The sequence below is a fragment of the Mesocricetus auratus genome, unplaced genomic scaffold (assembly GCF_017639785.1).
Source record: "Mesocricetus auratus isolate SY011 unplaced genomic scaffold, BCM_Maur_2.0 Super-Scaffold_100018, whole genome shotgun sequence".
Lineage (NCBI taxonomy): Eukaryota > Metazoa > Chordata > Mammalia > Rodentia > Cricetidae > Mesocricetus > Mesocricetus auratus.
The window spans coordinates 32,125,391-32,142,802 of record NW_024429199.1 but is presented as its reverse complement, the minus strand read 5'-3'; the positions used below and the strand labels follow the sequence as shown (position 1 = coordinate 32,142,802).

The following is a 17,412-nucleotide window of genomic DNA, read 5'->3' as shown; positions in this document are numbered from 1 at the left end:
TTCATTAATTTGTGAATGCATATGTGCACATACCCCCACACAATCCATGGATGTATGTATAGAGGACCAGGGACCAATTCTGGGAGTTGGTTCTGCCATATGGGTCCCAGTAATTCACCTCAGATTATCATGTGTGGCAGCATGTGTCTTCACCAGCTAAGACATCTCACCATCCCTAAATTAGTTCTTTTTTTTTATTAATTAAAATGTGATTTTTAGTAGTATTTATTTTATGTGTACAGATGTTTGTTTGCACATATATATGTCTGTGTACTATCTGCATACATGGTGTCTGAGGAGCCAGAAGAAGGTGTTGGTTCCCCTGGGACTGGAGTTATAGAGTATTGCAAGTTACTACATGGGTATGGAGTAACACTCTTAGCCCCTGAGACATCTCCCAAGCACCCCTAAATTAGTTCTTAATGCCAAAAATTCTAAACAAACAAACACAACATAAAACAAAAAGCCCCCAAATCAGAAACAACCCACACAGCTCCTGTAAATATTTCATCTGAATCCTGGTAAGAAGGGATGACATTTAGTGAGGTTTTTGTTTTTTGTTTGTTTGTTTGTTTTATCTCTTTCATGCCATCAACTCAAAATGTCAACACAAAGATCTCTGTGACTTTTTGTTTCTCCAGTCATGCACTCTAGAGGTTCTGCTATATCCCCTGACAAACCTTAGGGAGGATGAAGAAGGGAATTAAGAATGGGCAGCTTAGCCGGGTGGTGGTGGCGCACACCTTTAGTCCCAGCACTCGGGAGGCAGAGGCAGGCGGATCTCTGTGAGTTCGAGACCGGGCTAGACCAACAGCCTCCAAAACAATACAGAGAAACCGTGTCTCGTAAAACAAAAAACAAAAAACAAAAAAAACAAAAGAATGGGCAGCTTTCTGAGGCAAGTAAAGGGAAGGAATCTCTACATGGATTCCTTCCAGAGGAAGGAATCTGTATTCCTAATATAATTTAGGGTGGACCTTGGGAACCGAAGGCAGGACCTCAGCTTCACTAAGCCTGCACATCTGAATCCTAGTATATCACCAGCTTCCCTTCCCATTTGAGGGCCCAGCAGGTGGAGGAGGATGAACAGTTGCCATTGAACTTGGTGAAGTACACAAAAGTCTTCTGTGAGTGTCTACTGAAGGCAAGAGCTTCCAGGACAGCAACACTTAGCCTCTTGTGAAGAAACTAGGAAGTGTGTATTGCCATACATATATACATACACATATGCGAACATACATATGTCCTGGTTACTAGAAAGTCAGAGTAAAACTTGACACTTAACACAGACTTCAAGGGACATTACACATTTCTTCCTTTCCTGCAACCTGAACTCAATTTCATTTCATGCACAGTATATGTGCTCTTTGTTGTAAGTTGTCGAATGTGCTTTTGGAATAGGTATATAACCAAAGAAGAGCAATGAATGACTGAGTAAATGGTTAAGAAAAAGATGGCAATGAACTCCTTAACAGTTTTAGTGGAGACACACCTCCCTTCTCTCCTCCAGCCTCGTTTTCCACTATCTCTTCTAGAAACTACTATCCACAGCTCACAGGGAGATTGGCAGTTGCAGGGAACAAGGTTAACTGAGGTGGCACAGATGAGCTCTCCTCTGGGAGTTCATTAAAAGGTGCTGTGGCTTAAGTGTGGTGTCGTGTGTTTAGACTCTCATTGAGGGAGAGGACAGATCCAAAGACCAGTACCCCCAAGGCCGCCGCAACTGCCGGGTCCCAGATTTTTCACAGTCAAGCCGCCCCAACTTGATGCCAACTCAGAATGCAGTCACTTGAAGTTTCTTCTCCTCACCCACTCCTTGCTAATATGAAACAGGATTTTTCAGTGACTACCACTTCTACTTGAAATGGCACATGATTTTCAGGTGTCCTGAGTGCTGGTCCCAGAACACAGACAACAAACCAAGTGATGTTGGGCAGCCTACATCAAGTTTTTGTGCTTATAATCTGTGATCTACAAAATGAGGGACAAGACTCAGTGGTCAATAAATCAAATTCTGTGTCAACAAGGAGGGCAACTCCAAAATCCCTGCTTTGGATGCCTTTAAAAACTTTCATTCTTCACTAAAAACTTTCTTTCTTCATATGAGAGACTAGATGCTCACGCTTCTGCTTTTCAACTGCAGATCCTGGTCCACTCTTTAGTCTGTGTTTTGAATTTTTGTTGGTTCAATTCTAACTTGAACCCTGGCTTAAACAAATCTCTCTTTTTCTACCCTGTGTACCAAAAATTCTTCCCATTTCTTTCCATGAATTCCGTGAAGCTCCGTGCCGGCTCCTACCAGCAATCAAGATCAACAGTTCTGCTCTTTTTCTCTCCCGCATAAATGGGGCCCGATAGGAAAATACCATTAGCTGTTTGCTTGGTCTTTGGCTGAGAGCATTTTCAACACATAATGTAGATAACTGTGTGAGGGCCAACGTGGACAACCTGCAGGCTGCCGGGTATGGAAGGTATGTTGTTGGGCACCAAATTCCAACCCCTGCTCTCCCCGAAGTACAAGAATCTCATTCTTCACCTTTTCAAATATTTGCCTTGTGTTTACACAGTGTCTGTGTGTTTGCGGAGCAGACTCACTGGACGCTTTTTCATGGGTTCTGAGGGGCTTTGCATTGGAACAGATTTGAGAGGTCATTTTAGTTCAGCATGCCACATAGGGCAGGAGCATCATGGGAATGTTCTTGATGCTTGCTCACCTGCTCTTCAGCCATGGGGCGAAAATAAATGCCTCTCAGGCCTACCTCCGCTATTCATAAGCCTTGTTTTTAAGAAGAAATTTCCCAGGTATCCCCCAGATCTGTCTCCCTGTGACTTTTGTACATGAATCAAACCCAAGATCTAGCTGTTGGTGGACAACAGGAAGCCATGCATGAGTAGAAAGCTCTGAGAATCTGGCTCCCCATGTTCACCTGCAGCAGCAGAGACTGCTGAGGTCACCTGGGGTCTGGTTTCCAGTACCACACCAGTGACTCTGTGACTGAAGACCACACCAATCCGTACAGAAGTTAAATATAATGTGTGTAGGGGTTGTTATGTCCCACGACTGTACCATGACCACAATATTGCCAGGAGACAAGGGGCACAGGGCATTGGATACAGTTCTCAAGTCTTTCCCTGAAAATCACTATTACCAGTTAACAAATGTGTCATGAATGGTTTTTTAAAATCCCGATTGCAAAAGCCAAGATCAAACAAATACACAATTTCTGTGTCGTTTTCTGCACTGGGTGAATTGATGTTTTGACATTTCAATCCTGATTACAACAGCATACATTCTAATTCTGTCTAGGAAGTGAATGAGGCATTACCTGTGGTTTTCCTGATTTCTCATTTCTACTCTTATTTTCAAGTATTTTAAAAGGATCAGTTTTTCAAAACACCCAGTGGCTGCTCAGCTCCCCTTGGGTAATATCTCAGTTCTCTAGCTTGGGTCTCTACAGCGGCCCTGCAAGTGCCCCTTCTCCCATCAAGTACTGTTTGCTGGCTCTCTGATACAGACCGCCACACCTGACGCTTTGCCCCAGAGACTGCTCACACAGTAGCTTATCTTCATCAGGACACCAGTCCCTAGCTTTGCGCACTCCATCATGGCCTTCATGTCATGGTCATTTCATCAGAAGTTTCTGGTGAATAGATTACCCCTTCTCATTCCATTTCCTCAGTCATCTCTTCAAAACCAAACTGTTGTGCTTAATGCTATGGTCCCAAAGGGGACACACTGGTTACCTGAACACACACACACACACACACACACACACACACACACACACACACACACACACACACACAGAGTTGAAAATAATATTTAAAGAGAAAACAGCCTTGTCCTGGTACTAGCCTTGTTCTCTGTCCCTTCTTATTTCCCAGTCAAGGAGAAAACAAGTAAGGTTAGTAACACAGCCTCAAGGAACAAGGGTGTTCTGTTTCTTCTCGCCTTTAAGCTTTGGCTGGGCCAGGCTAAGGGGGGGAAGTTTCCACTTCAGTCCTATGGATTGTGTGAAAAAGGCTCTGTATGCAGCAGAGAAGGGAGCCCACACTGTGTGGACAGACTCCGGCAGCTAGCAGGGTGTAGCATAGGACTGGCTGGGTTCCTCATAAATTATAAATGATTTATGATGTTCTTCTGGCCACAGAGTGACAGCCATGGAGCCTGCATTCAAGTGAGGCCAAAGCATATGCCACCAGCTCCTTTCAGTGGATAGTTGGCCAGGATTTCCTGTTACTTTGGAAGTATCTGGGAGAGTAAATCGTGTGGGCAACAAGTCACTTGTGTTTTCACTTGGCAAGGAAAGAGAGTCCTAATTCTCAATTCTAACACCGTTTAATGACTGAACAAAATAGAAGAGCAAACAGGAGACTCCAATAAGCGTGCCTTGTTATCTTCTAGGTCCTGAGTCATGAATGGGCTTGCTGTAAACCTGTGACAGAAAACAGAAAAGCACTTGTCCTGGATTGGAACTGTTCTATAAGAGCTAGCTTGGCTTGGCTCCTCTTCAGTAACAGTGAGCGAAAATAGGATGGTGGAAACTGACCTCCTTTCCGCCAGACCCTTCAGAAGATGACGGCAGCGAGTCCATTTGAACAAATAACCACCCATGCTATCCAACAGCAAACACAGTTGCAAAAACCTTTCAAAACATCTTAAGAATGTAGAGTAACAAAGCCAGCATCCCCACCTAAAAGCTCACAGGGGTCTGGCTATTTTCTTGATTGTCCAATTATGTTACTCCTGTGCTCCAAACTCCTCAGACCTCAGAAGGGGCTGATCTCCTTGGAACAGCAGCTATCCTCTGCCACTGGGCATACTAACCATATTCATTCTCTTCCCCCTCCCTCTTCTCCATCCCCACCACCGAAGCTAAGGTCGAGGTTGGCTTATCATTTTCTAAGCATCTCTTTCTTCTCTTCAGCTCCAGTCCTGTGGTTACTGTTTCTTCTTTCTGTATACTAGATGGCTTTCCTAATCGCTATGTAGTGAAATCATCCCTCGAGTTTTACAGCCATCTCCAAACATCACCCTGTGCAGGGGGCCTGCTCACTACTCCAGATATTTTCAAGAAAGGTCTTTTCAACCTACAAAATGGGGGGATAGCTGCCACCCTTTAGGTTCCTTTGGAGGCAATGACTTACGCCAAGTAAAGAGCATAGGCTGATACCTAGTATCCAGAGTTTTCAACAAACAAAACTACCACCGATATCCACACTCTAGAATATCTTGCTCACTACTACTCATGTGTGTGTGTGTGTGTGTGTGTGTGTGTGTGTGTGTGTGTGTATTATTCATACTTGTATAACTCCACTGGATGTCCTGACCTTTATCCCTGTAATACCCAAAGTGCCATACTACATAGTGCACTTATTGAAGAATCTAAATGTCTTTTATTGTGGTCAGGGAGAAAAGGGGTGGTCAGAGAGGGAAGACATGTCTAGAATATTTTCTATTTCTTTTAGAAATAGTTCTCTGCTGGGCGGTGGTGGCGCACGCCTTTAATCCCAGCACTCGGGAGGCAGAGGCAGGCAGATCTCTGTGAGTTCGAGGCCGGGCTGGACCGACAGCCTCCAAAACAATACAGAGGAACCCTGTCTCGTAAAAACCAAAAAAAAAAAAAAAAAAAAAGAAAGAAAGAAATAGTTCCCCATTTTCTCCCATGTGGGAAATTATGCCCCCTGCTCCTGTTCTCTAGAGTCTATCATTTGTGAGGCTAACATCCTTGGGCTCTAAGTTCTGTGACACTCTGGCAATTGGTTCAGAGTGACACCTGCTGAAATTGTACCTGTAAGATCCAAGCCTGGGAAATTGGTTGGAACAATAAGAAATACAAACTTCCTCTTTTTTCTGGGGCTAGAACAACTAGCCTGCTACAATGCTAGAGTTGCTGGTAACTGCTTTGCCTCCACAAGAAAAGAGTTCAAGTTTAAAAACAAAACAAAACAGGAGCAGGGACTCAAAGAGGGAGAAAGGGAGCCTCAACTACAACTTTTAAGTTCCTGTATCCCCTTGGGCCTGTAGGCTGCATTCCCCTGGGAATTTTCAGACATGTGAATTAATGAATTCCTTGTTTCCTTCAGCTGTCATAATTCGGAAACAGAAAAGAGCTTGGCCCAACCAGGAGATGATTCCATTGAGTTTCCCTCCAGCAGAGACCAAAGACAGCCTATGCTTGCAGAGCAGTGATACGAAAGGACTAAGCAGGCCCCTCTTCCTGCCGTGGTTTGCAACTCAGAAAGGCCTTAAGAAAGAGGAAGATGGAGAGATCTACGTCCCTTCCTTCTCTTGGGAAATTAGTGTCCCAACTTCCCCCGAAGAATTCTGACCATAATCATCTATTTTACTTGTTGCTTAGAGAACATTTTAACCCTTCCCCCCCGCGCCCAGTATCCCAGAAGGATGGGCAGAGTAACTACTTTCATTTCCCTCATATGAACAAGGGTTTGAGACTTGCAGCGGATAAACACATTTCCCATTCATGTCGCTAGGATCTGGTTGAACTCAGGTGCACCTGACAAAAAGCCCATCATTGCATCCTCCAGTCTGCAGTGATGGTTACACAGAATTCAGCTCCCCTAAGGGTGGATGGCGCCTTCTCGTTCTCCTTCAAGACACCAGACAGAATAGCTCTTAAACATCAGCTGTAAGTGGAGCATCTTTAGGCGGCATGGCAGTATCATCATTCAAATTATGCTAAAGTGGAAACGCTCCCTTGGGCTGGTGAGATGGCCCAGTTGGCAAAGGCATTTCCTGTATACCATATTTGGTTGCTTGATCCACTGACCCACATGGTGGAAGGAGGGAATTGGCAAGTTGTCCTCTCACCCCCACATGCATGTCATAGCATGAATGCGTCCTCCCTAAATAAATAAGTAAATGTACTAAATTTCTACTTAAGAGTGTTTACTCTCTTCCTGTCCCCTGCCTATTCCACCCGAAACCCATCCTAATTCTACAAGCAATTAACTGTCTTTTGAAAATGTGTGTGCACATGTTTGTGAATATGTTTGGGGAGGCTGGAGGGTAACCTCAGGTGTCATTCTCAGTATCTAACCTCTTCGAGACAGTCTTTCATTGGCCTGGAACTCTCAAGCTGGCTAGGCTGGCTAGTGAGCCCCACGAATGCTCTCATCTCTGCTTCCCCAGGACTTGGTGTTCCTTTGAGAGTTCCAGAGACACCACTCAGGTCCTCAAGGGACATCTGAACTCAAGTACTAGTTAATGAAACCTCAGTATTGAAAAGGAGTTTCAAAGTGAGAAAAACCAAACTGTAAAGGGACTCCTTCAAAACAGAAATTACTATCAACACAGAATTATTTGAGATTATTGGTTTAGGATTACACCTGGAAAGAGGCCAAAAGTGGTCTATATCATATCAGTGGAATGATATGGCATTAGAATTAGATTTAAGATTTGATATTTAAATCCTAAACTATCAGAAGTTTAACTGTCAAAAGTCTGGCTATCTATAGTTCTAATGGCATAAAGAAAAAAAAGTACTTCCAACAATATTGCAAATGTGATTTTTTTTAAAAAGCCATCTTAGGTATGGAGCAGAAACCTATTGCCACAATGTAATGGGAACCAGAGCCCAGTCTGTTTGTGTAAAGGAGATTATTGATATGGACCAGAAATTAGAACTGTGTTGTCTACACTGCTTGACTGATACACGTGTCCTTCTTCCCTTCCTACCCAACCAGTCTAAGCTGTACCACTCACTAGTTTATGGTACCCAGCAAAACACTTGAAATACACGAAGCATAAGATGACAGAATCAGAAATTCATCGATCCTTTCTTACGGTTTTGCATATTTTACTTTTTCATTGAACAAGTGTGTGCAAATGTTTTTAAAACCCAAGAGCTAAAGCTGACAGAAAAGACTAGGGCAAGAGGAGAGGCCCGCACAGCACAAGAAGTCAAAATTCACCACTGTTCCTAAAGGATGATAGTTTGGGAACCGCTATGGCAGATCAACTCAACACCTACTCTTTTTATTCTCAAGGGACGGGGGCTCAGGACTCAAACAATGAGAAAGTCTTCTGTTCCAAACGGGTCCGGAAGTATTAGCAATCTCAGGAAGGCGATTAGAGGCCAAGAGTCATGTGTTACGTGAGCCACTTGCTGCTGTCCTTTCCTCTTCCACTCTGACTCCAAGCCCCAAGGGGAACACAAATGCCAGCATAGGTGCTTTCGGCTTCATTCAGTGAAAGGCTTAATGAAAGACACATGTTTTCTGCTTCTTGCTTCGTCACAACCAAAGGGAGGGGACTAATGTTTCTCATAAAGATGACGACACCCCTAGAATAATTGTGCTTTGACCTCCAGTAAGGAAGAACTATCTAGAGAAATGACTGGAAAGTGAGTCTCAGCTCTTAATGGCTAGAAGCTTTCTCACACCAGGTGACAGTGCCATCCACTGGTGGAGAACACAGCCCTGAATTCCTGATGCCACTGATCCGGACGTAGGCAGTATCTGCATGTTTCAGAGACTTTTGACTCTCATCAATGCGAGCTGTCTTAGTTCCTTTAGAACCAGCTGCCATCGGCAAGCAAAATTAGAAAGGAAAGGGATTTCAGTCACACTAGGCTATCCAGATTAAGACACTCACATTCAGTAAGCATCTGATATGTACTGTGAAGTGTGAACTTTTAATATCTCAGGTTATTCTTTTTCAGAGGGAGGTATACATGTTCTTGAACCTGTTTTATTTGGTTACAAACAAAGCATACTACAATGTAACTCAAGGAGTACAAAGAATAACCAGGCTAAGTTAGACGACTGAAGCAGGAATTTCTTAATCAACGTTTACTCCTTTTCTATACATATCCAAGCAGACTTCAAGATGAGCAAGATGTTCTTTTTCTTGAGCATATTGCACAGCTCTCTCTACACGACAGAGTGACAGCATTTGTTGAGAACAGGATTCCCCTGGCAAAAGCTGCCCAAACCTAAACTAAGTGGGGAAATGAAATGCGCCCAGTCCTGTCTGCCCCCTGAAGGAACAGGACAGAGGTCCCTCCAAATAAAGGTTTTATTTTTGTAAGTAAATACAAGTAGGACTTCTCTACGGCTTGAAACATAATAATTAAGTTTGACAGCAAAGACATCCTATAATGTTGACATCATGCCTTTGCTCAACTTCCCTTCCCACTGCTTCAAAATCCCTGATTTTTATAGTTGATATCAAGATCTCCTTATTCCTCTTGAGGATAGAAAGGCTTTAATGCAAGACATAAACCAGAAAAATATATTTCTCTTATTATATCCTACATGTATACAACAGAACAGACTACTGCTCCATATTATGCGCACATGTATACAATTCTTAAGAGGACTAGAGTGTTCTGTGATGGAGCTTTCTATATGTAGAAATCTGTTGTGTATAGTATAGACTTTTATAGAATATTTACATAGAACTATAGAATAAATATTATTTGTATATATCAGTTTACGGATTCTTTTGTGTTTAATAGACGTCTGCATGCCAAAACACTTCAGCGTAAGACAGAGTCTAACCTCTTATGAACAAATCTGTTTCTACATCTACACCTTATGGCTTACTAGCAGGTGAAGCAAGCTCCTATGATCTCCTGAGGCTTTGTTCTAAGCATGGAAGGAATAATTAGAACCCACCGAATAGATCATCCTAGATGACTAAAGCATAAAGTGACTGGCACAAAACCATAGATCACCTAAATATTATACTTTTACTCACCTCCCACTTCCTCCCAAATACATTTGTCTGTCCCTTTTATTTTATCCCACTGAGATGATCAGTTTGATGTGGATATTAACACTGAGGCATCACAGTACAGGAATGAAGAACGAAGACTCAAGCCAGACTGACAACGCTCAAACACACATATTTGATAACAAGCCCTGAAACTGAGACCAACTTCCTTAAATTTTCCGCACCTCATTATCATTCATTGATAAAATTAGGATTATAAGTGTAACACAACTCGTGGAACAATAGGGAAGATTATAAGCATTCAAAGCAGCCCGTGCAGGACTGAGGGGATGGTACCCAAACAGCAGCAGAAGAGAACTGACTCCTGCAAATTGTTCTCTGACCTCCACATTCATGTCACAGCAACAAAACAATGGACAAACAAGAAACAAACAACGCAGCACTGCAGACAGTCAAAAGGAGGACTAGCTACCACTGTTACTGATATGGATGTATGTCTCCTACTGTAAAGCAATTCATTCAAAAAGCCTCAAACGAGTCATGGGAATAAAGCTCATGCCTCCAAAACAAAATATAATGCAACTTATACAGCAAAATATCCCATTGGAACATTTTCAAACCTTATGAGGTGCCATTTATTTAAACTTCTTAGTACGGAGCAGAACTGGAAATCTCAGTTGAGAGAAATAACCCTGTTCAAGATGCCAGATCTATCACTTCAGTTGTTATCATTAAGGTTCTGCACTTGAAATTTTCTTTAAAAACAAATTCTAGGAGGAAGGGGATGGAAAGTGGAGAGCAGTTGTCCTAGAGGTACAAGTCTGAATTTCCTGAAAAAAATCTTATGACATCTATTGCACAACCATGTAAACGCGCTTAACCCTACAGATGTCTACATAAGTGTCTCTCTCTCTGTTTCTCTTTGTTTCTCTCTCTCTCTCTCTCTCTCTCTCTCTCTCTCTCTCTCTCTGTGTGTGTGTGTGTGTGTCTCTCTCATGCACACTTCCATTATGATTTTAAAATATTAAACTTTAAAACATTTTGGACTATTATATACATAAGTACTGAGATGAAACATTTTTAAAAGATTTTTTTAAACACACGGACCCATAGTAATTTTTTGCATAATTTTCTTGTGTCCAATCTTCTTTCCAATTATGTTTCCTATTCACTTATGCAGTAATTTCAAAAGAACGGCCAGAGAGAGAAAGACACCATGAGACAGAGCTCAAGTGGATGGGTTTTTATTAGAGGCAGGAATCATAAAAGGGGGAAGAGGAGGGGGGCGGGCCTCTGGGGACAGGAGCAGCAGGAGAGAGGATAGAGAGTCAGAGACAGACAGAGAGAGTGTGAGGGAGGAACAGACAGACAGAGAGAGGGAGAGAAAAAAACAGAGATGGATGAGAGGTGGGCAGGGCCCTTTTAAAAGGGAACACAGTGAATATGCACAGGTCGTGCTCTTAGTGGCTGCAGCTAAGGGCATGTCCTGTCAGATCTCCAAGAGCAGGCCAGTACAGATGCTTGATTACTAACAGCCTATATTTCTTACCTAGCCTTTTAATGCTCCCTCCAACATAGGCATTACTAAGCCTTTATATTTTGGAGCAGAAAAAAACCGTATGAGAACCAGGTTCAAAACCTAGACAGCCAAAACTTGGGAAGTAGGTGAAGAAAATTTGGGATAGGAAGTGTTTGAAGCCCAGATGAGTAACAGTTTTTCACTTGCCACAAAAGAAATGAGAATTATGTTGGGAACAAATTCCAAATGGGAAACAAATCAGGAAAACATGTAAGCCAAAAACCTGTCACTTTCCAGGACTTCGTCTTAGTGATAAGGGCCAGATTTTTATCACAGGATGAAAAAAACAAAACAAAACCACGATGGGAAATAATACACAGAGGAAATAGAATAATGGGTTTTCCTGATACGAATTCTCAGGCCTGGCTAGAAGGAGCTCTGTTGAACTTTTCAAAGTACTTGAAGAGGCACCACTCCACAGGACAATAAAATTGGGAAATTACTAAAATAAGGGATATAGTTCAGCACTCTCTCAAAGAAGTGCAAACTCCAATAGCAACCTCCTTTTAATGAAGAGGTTGATGGGAAGATTGCCCCTTCCATCCTACCACCTGAGAACTAAATGTGATGAAGGAAAAACTAAAGACAGTTAATGATAATAAATTTCAACCTAGTGGAGATTTTTAAAAAGCATGTCACTTACAACCAGAATTTATAAAAGTACTAGTATCAATGGCTTCTTTGTGGCTGTTTTCCTAGGATGCTCAGGAGAAAAATTTTGCTTCTCTGAATTCTCTTGCTCTCACAAAAATAACCCCAATCCAGAACAGACTGAGTCTTTGAAATACTTGTAAGCTTTATGCAGCCACAAGAGTAAACTCAAACCTCGGTTTGGATTAGACAAATAACATCCCATTCTCCAGAATGTATAGGAAGCAAGGGAGGCCCCTTCATTCTGTTTGGAAACAGAGGTCATAGTTTATATTAATCTGTAGAAGTTAAACTCTGATGGCATGGCCAGCCCATTGTGCAGCCAGCTATTTTAAAACTGTGATGGAAGGAAGGTTCTTGGATTTATGAAGACACTGATTTCAATGATGATGAATGCATAGCAACATCCCTCATAGAGTATTCTTTCTCATAGGTGGGTTTTCACACTAGAAGAGATCGTTCATAAACAACACATGATCTGTAAATGAAAGGTGAGACTCTACTAATTCCTCCAACTTAACTATGTGTAGAAAAGCTGAATCAAGGGGGAGAAATCAAAGAGTAATAAATACTTATTCTCCCCTACATATTATATCCATTACTCTTCTTATTAGTATGACAAAATACCCTGACTGACAAAGGTAACGTAAAGAGGAAACTGCTCAGTGTGAGGGACAGTCCATCACAGCAGGCAAGGCCTGGTAGCAGAACCATGAGTCAGTAGTTCAGTTGAGTTTTCAGTCAGGAAGCAAAGAGCAATGAGTGCTGGTACTTAGCTTTTTTCTGCTATGTATCCTGACCAGAAGCCCAGCCCATGGAGTGGTACTGCCTACGTCTAGGGTAGGTCTTCCCACCTCATTAGCCCAGTGTAAAAAGCCTCTCAGAGACATGGCCAGAGGCTTGTTTTCATGAAGATCCCACATTCCATCACATTATCAACTATGTATAATTTACTTTATATTTTTAGATATAAAAAGAATCTAGCACAATCACCTATATTTAGGAAAACAATACAATTTTTTAAAGTATGTGTGATAATTTTATCATGAGTCATCTCTTTGACCCACAGCATTTCTTACACACACTTGGTCGGATAAGGCTCAGTTATAACATACAAACGTAGGTAAACAACGTTTGAACTAAAATAAAATCCCAGCTTGCCTCCCTTTTGACAACCAGTCTCTGCAATGATTTTTATATTGTCATACCTAGCCCCACATATATGCTCAAGTACTTTATTCATTAACGAAAGAACATTACCCATTGAGCTGGTGAAATAGTCACTTGATTTCTTATGGCCTTCGAAGGTTCCTTCAGTCTTTCTTGGGCAACTCTGTATAAATCCTGTCCTCAAAATATTCTAAACCAAAAAGGTTCATTTGAATATGCTCTGTGTGTGGAATGGGATCAGGGCTTTTGTTCATCCACTCCACAAACATTTACTGAATGTCTAACAGAAGCCAAGGACTATTCTAGTAGCCTTAGGATCTTTGCCAGAAAATTTGAAAATCTCTACCCTTAGCCAGGCATGACGTGCATGCCTATAATCCCAGCACTTGTCAGGTGGGTAAGAAGGTCTTGTTCAAAACAAACTCAAAGTATATATACACAATGAGACCTTGACTGGAAGGGAACTTAAAAGAAAAAAATTTCTGCTGGAAGACATTTTTTGGTTTAAAGAGTAAGAAAGAAAAAGAACTAAGAGTGCTCATGAAATAACTTCACAGTCTGCATGACGTCAAGGATGAAATGAGACCGATAACAAATGTAGGCCAGATGTAGATGAACTGGATTGCACCATATATGGGGAACAGTAAATGGTGTGGCTATGTTGGAAATCAGTCTTCAACACGTTAAACAGAAAATTGTCATAAGACTCATCTTATTCGTAGGCAAACAACCAAGAGAAGCAAAAATGTGCATCAACAGAAGGAACTACATACAAAAGTAGTTCATCTCATCTAAGCATTATCTGTTATAGCCCAAAGCAGAAACAACTCAAGTCTATCACCCAATGAATGAAATGTGTTATATTCGCACAACGGAGACCATTCAACAGTGGAAAAAGACCAGTACCTGTTATTAGAAAGACGGCCTTGAAAGCATCGTGCTAAGTGGACAATGTCAGTCACAAGATAGCACACATTTACTGTTAAGTATTTACATGAAATGTCAAGGACGGGCAGACAGCAGAGCTGGGGAGACAGGAGGGAGGGAGGAGTGTTAGTGAGAATGCGATTCCTTCCTAAGGTGACGGAATGTTAAGAATGATTGTGGTGCTGATTACACAGCTTTTGAAAATTACTAAAAAATTGGTGCAAATGTTAGACGAGTGAACTACATGGTATGTGAATCACCTCTCATCAAGGCTGTTGAAAAACAACAACGCAGGTGCAAGAGAGAAGGAGAAATGACCAAGACAGATCCCACTGTGGAGACAGCATTTGCTACTAAGTTTACTGAAGGAGGAGAGGTAGTCAGTTAATAAAAGTGAAGGAATTGAGAGAGCATCTTGCTCTGCCTCCCATTTGAAAGTACCAGAGTGCCTACCAGTGCTCACCTAAGATGAAAGAGAACACCCACATGACACTATTACTACTAAAGAAAGTGAATAGATAAACTATTTCTGTCTGACTGTTTCACTGGTGAATTTGACGAAACACTGGAAGAAGACACAGCACCAGTGTCACAAAATTCCTTCCAGGAGTATAGGAAAGGGACACTTCCCAGTTCACTTTAAGCAATCAGTGTCACTCCAATACTAAAACCAGAAGAAGAGAAAAGTACAGATCAGTATCACCAATAGTTTAAAAGTTTACCAATAAAAACCTGGCAAAAATGAGACAGAGAGAGAGAGAGAGAGAGAGAGAGAGAGAGAGAGAGAGAGAGAGAGAGTGCATAATCCAGTGGAGATATATTCCAGGAATGAAAATAAACCAGTTCCATATCTAAAAATATATCAATGTAACCAAATAAATAATATTTTAGAGAAGAAAGCCCATGTGTGATTACATTAATCAATACAGAAAGACAATTCAAGAAATTCAATATTGGGGTAGAGAGATGGTTCAATAGTTAAGAACAGCTGTTGCTCTTCTTGAAGGCCTTACAACAATCTGTACTCCAGTCCCAGGGGACTGATGCTCTCTTCTGGTCTCGGTAGGCACCAAACACACACACAATGCACAGACTTATATGCAAACAATTTTCTTTTTAGATTAAAAAATATAAAAGAAATCCAATATCTATTTGCATGTAATAAATACCTCGGCAAACCAGGAAATATGAAGAACTCCCCAGCTTGATAAAGTTCACATAAAATAAGCCTTCAGCAAACACACTTAATAAGTCTTTTCCCCTTACGATTGGGAACCAGGAGAGGATGCCCTTTCCCATCACTCCCTTCCTATTAGAGTAGAAATGTTAGCTTTGGGCGGGGGGAGGGGAAGGGAGGAAAAGACACACAGACAAGGAAGAAGGAAATACAGCCATTTCTATCCACAGATGGCTTATCCACACAGTACTCCCGAAATGTGGATATTATACAATCCTACATCTATAGACTCAAATGAACAATGGAAATCGACATTTAGAAACATTGAAAAGAAAACACATAATTATAAATGTAACATGGTCTTCTCAAAAGTTCAAAATGTTGATGATTAAATGGAAGGCACATCAGTTCACAGATCAACACAGAAAAACATCAATCAAATACACCCAAGCATCGGTACAGAGTTAATGCAATCCCAACAATAACAACAACAAAAATCCCATCCGGTACATTTTTGGAATATAAGGAAGCTGATTCAAAAATTTAAACAAGAAAGCAAAGAAAGTAGACTAGCTAAAATAATTGTAAAATGAAGAATAAAATTAAGAGAAACCACACTAACTAATTTTCAGACTTAAGAGCTACAGTAATGAAGAAAGTCTGGCAGTTGTGAAGGAAGAGATACATAGATTGGGAGAACAGAACAGCGAGTCCAGAAATAGAACCCACATATGTGGCCAATTAACTTCGCAAAGGTGCAAAGGCAAGTCAGTGTGGAGACAGCTCTTTCCAGCAAACGTTGCTCAGAGTCTGTCCACGACATGGAAAACACAACCCAGGAAGAGGACAGAGAAACTGGGCACCACCAAAATGAAGAACTCTTGCTGTATAAGAGGCCCCATTAAGAAACGGAAAGGCAAGTTGCAGACTGGGAGGGAATATCTCCAAACAACACTCTACCAGGGCAATGTTTCTAGGAAATATAAAGTAGTCTTTAAACTCAGCTGAGAGAAAATAAACTAAGCCATAAAAATGGGTCAGAAGACTAGAACTGACCTTTCCCAAAGAGGATTGTTGAAGTTGTAGAAAGGCAACTCAATGAGAAAAAATTGTTTTATTCAGCAAATAGGACTAAAATGATTAGAAATGCATATCAAACCTCACACCTGGCATGATGAATACTACCCCCAAACTGACCTAAATATGGATGACATAAAATTATAAAAGTGAAACATGTAACAAGGAAATTTTGTGACCTAAAGTGAAGCCAAGAGGGTCCTTTGAGCCCTCAGGTTCAAGATGACCCTGAGCAATCCAGAGAGATCTCATTTCAAATACCAACAATGACAAGTTACAGAAAACAGAAAGGGTGGTAGTCAGAATACATGAGATAGTTGTTGAATAGGCAGAGCGTCAGTTCTACAAGATGAAATTATTGGAGACCTAAAGCGAGAATCCACAGAAGTCTCCTTATTAAGGGATGAAATGGAAATAACACCCTCACGAATTTAGAATTAAGCAGCACTCCCGCCTTTCTGTCCACCAGGCAAGGATGGGAAAAGCTCTAGACCAGGTGGCCTCCAAAAACCTTCCACATCCAAGATCATATGCTATCCCTGTTCTTAGATCTTACCTGGTCTTGTACCCAGAGCAGACCAAGTCCATAGGACTAGTCACCCCAATATCATTGACTAAATGGACTGAATTTTCACAACAGAGACCTAGTTTCATAATCATGTAAAAATGCTTGACACAACTGGACTGCACATTTGAAAATAGTTAACATAGTAAATTTGATCATTTATGGGTGACACAATCTCGCTCTGTAGTCCAGGCTGGCCTGCAGCTTTATAGGCACTCCTGACTCATTGTCCTGTGTGCAAGGACCACAGGCGAGCATCACCATGCCCAGTGATATGTGATTTTTTTATTATAATACAAAATAATAACAACTTTCAAGTTCTGACAAGGATGTAGAGTAACTGAAACTGTCTTACATTGCTGGCAGAAATAGAAACCTCTGGAAAATGTTTGGTAATTGTCTTAATGTTAAACACACTCAACCTAAGATCCATTCCCACATATTTCCCCCTAAAAAGTAAAAAATCACATTCACAGAAATTTACATAAGAATTTTACAGTAGATTCAGCCATACTTATTTCCAACTATGTCCTTCCTCAGGTGAATGGCTAGGCAAATCACAGAAT

At 41.3% G+C, this 17,412-nt stretch overlaps 1 protein-coding gene across 7 annotated transcripts in view; it reads right to left on the bottom strand.

Moving 5' to 3' along the window:
• The window catches only part of Phactr2 (phosphatase and actin regulator 2), a 258,046-nt gene that overhangs the window by 62,092 nt on the left and 178,542 nt on the right, over nt 1-17,412 (bottom strand). The window lies entirely within an intron of this gene.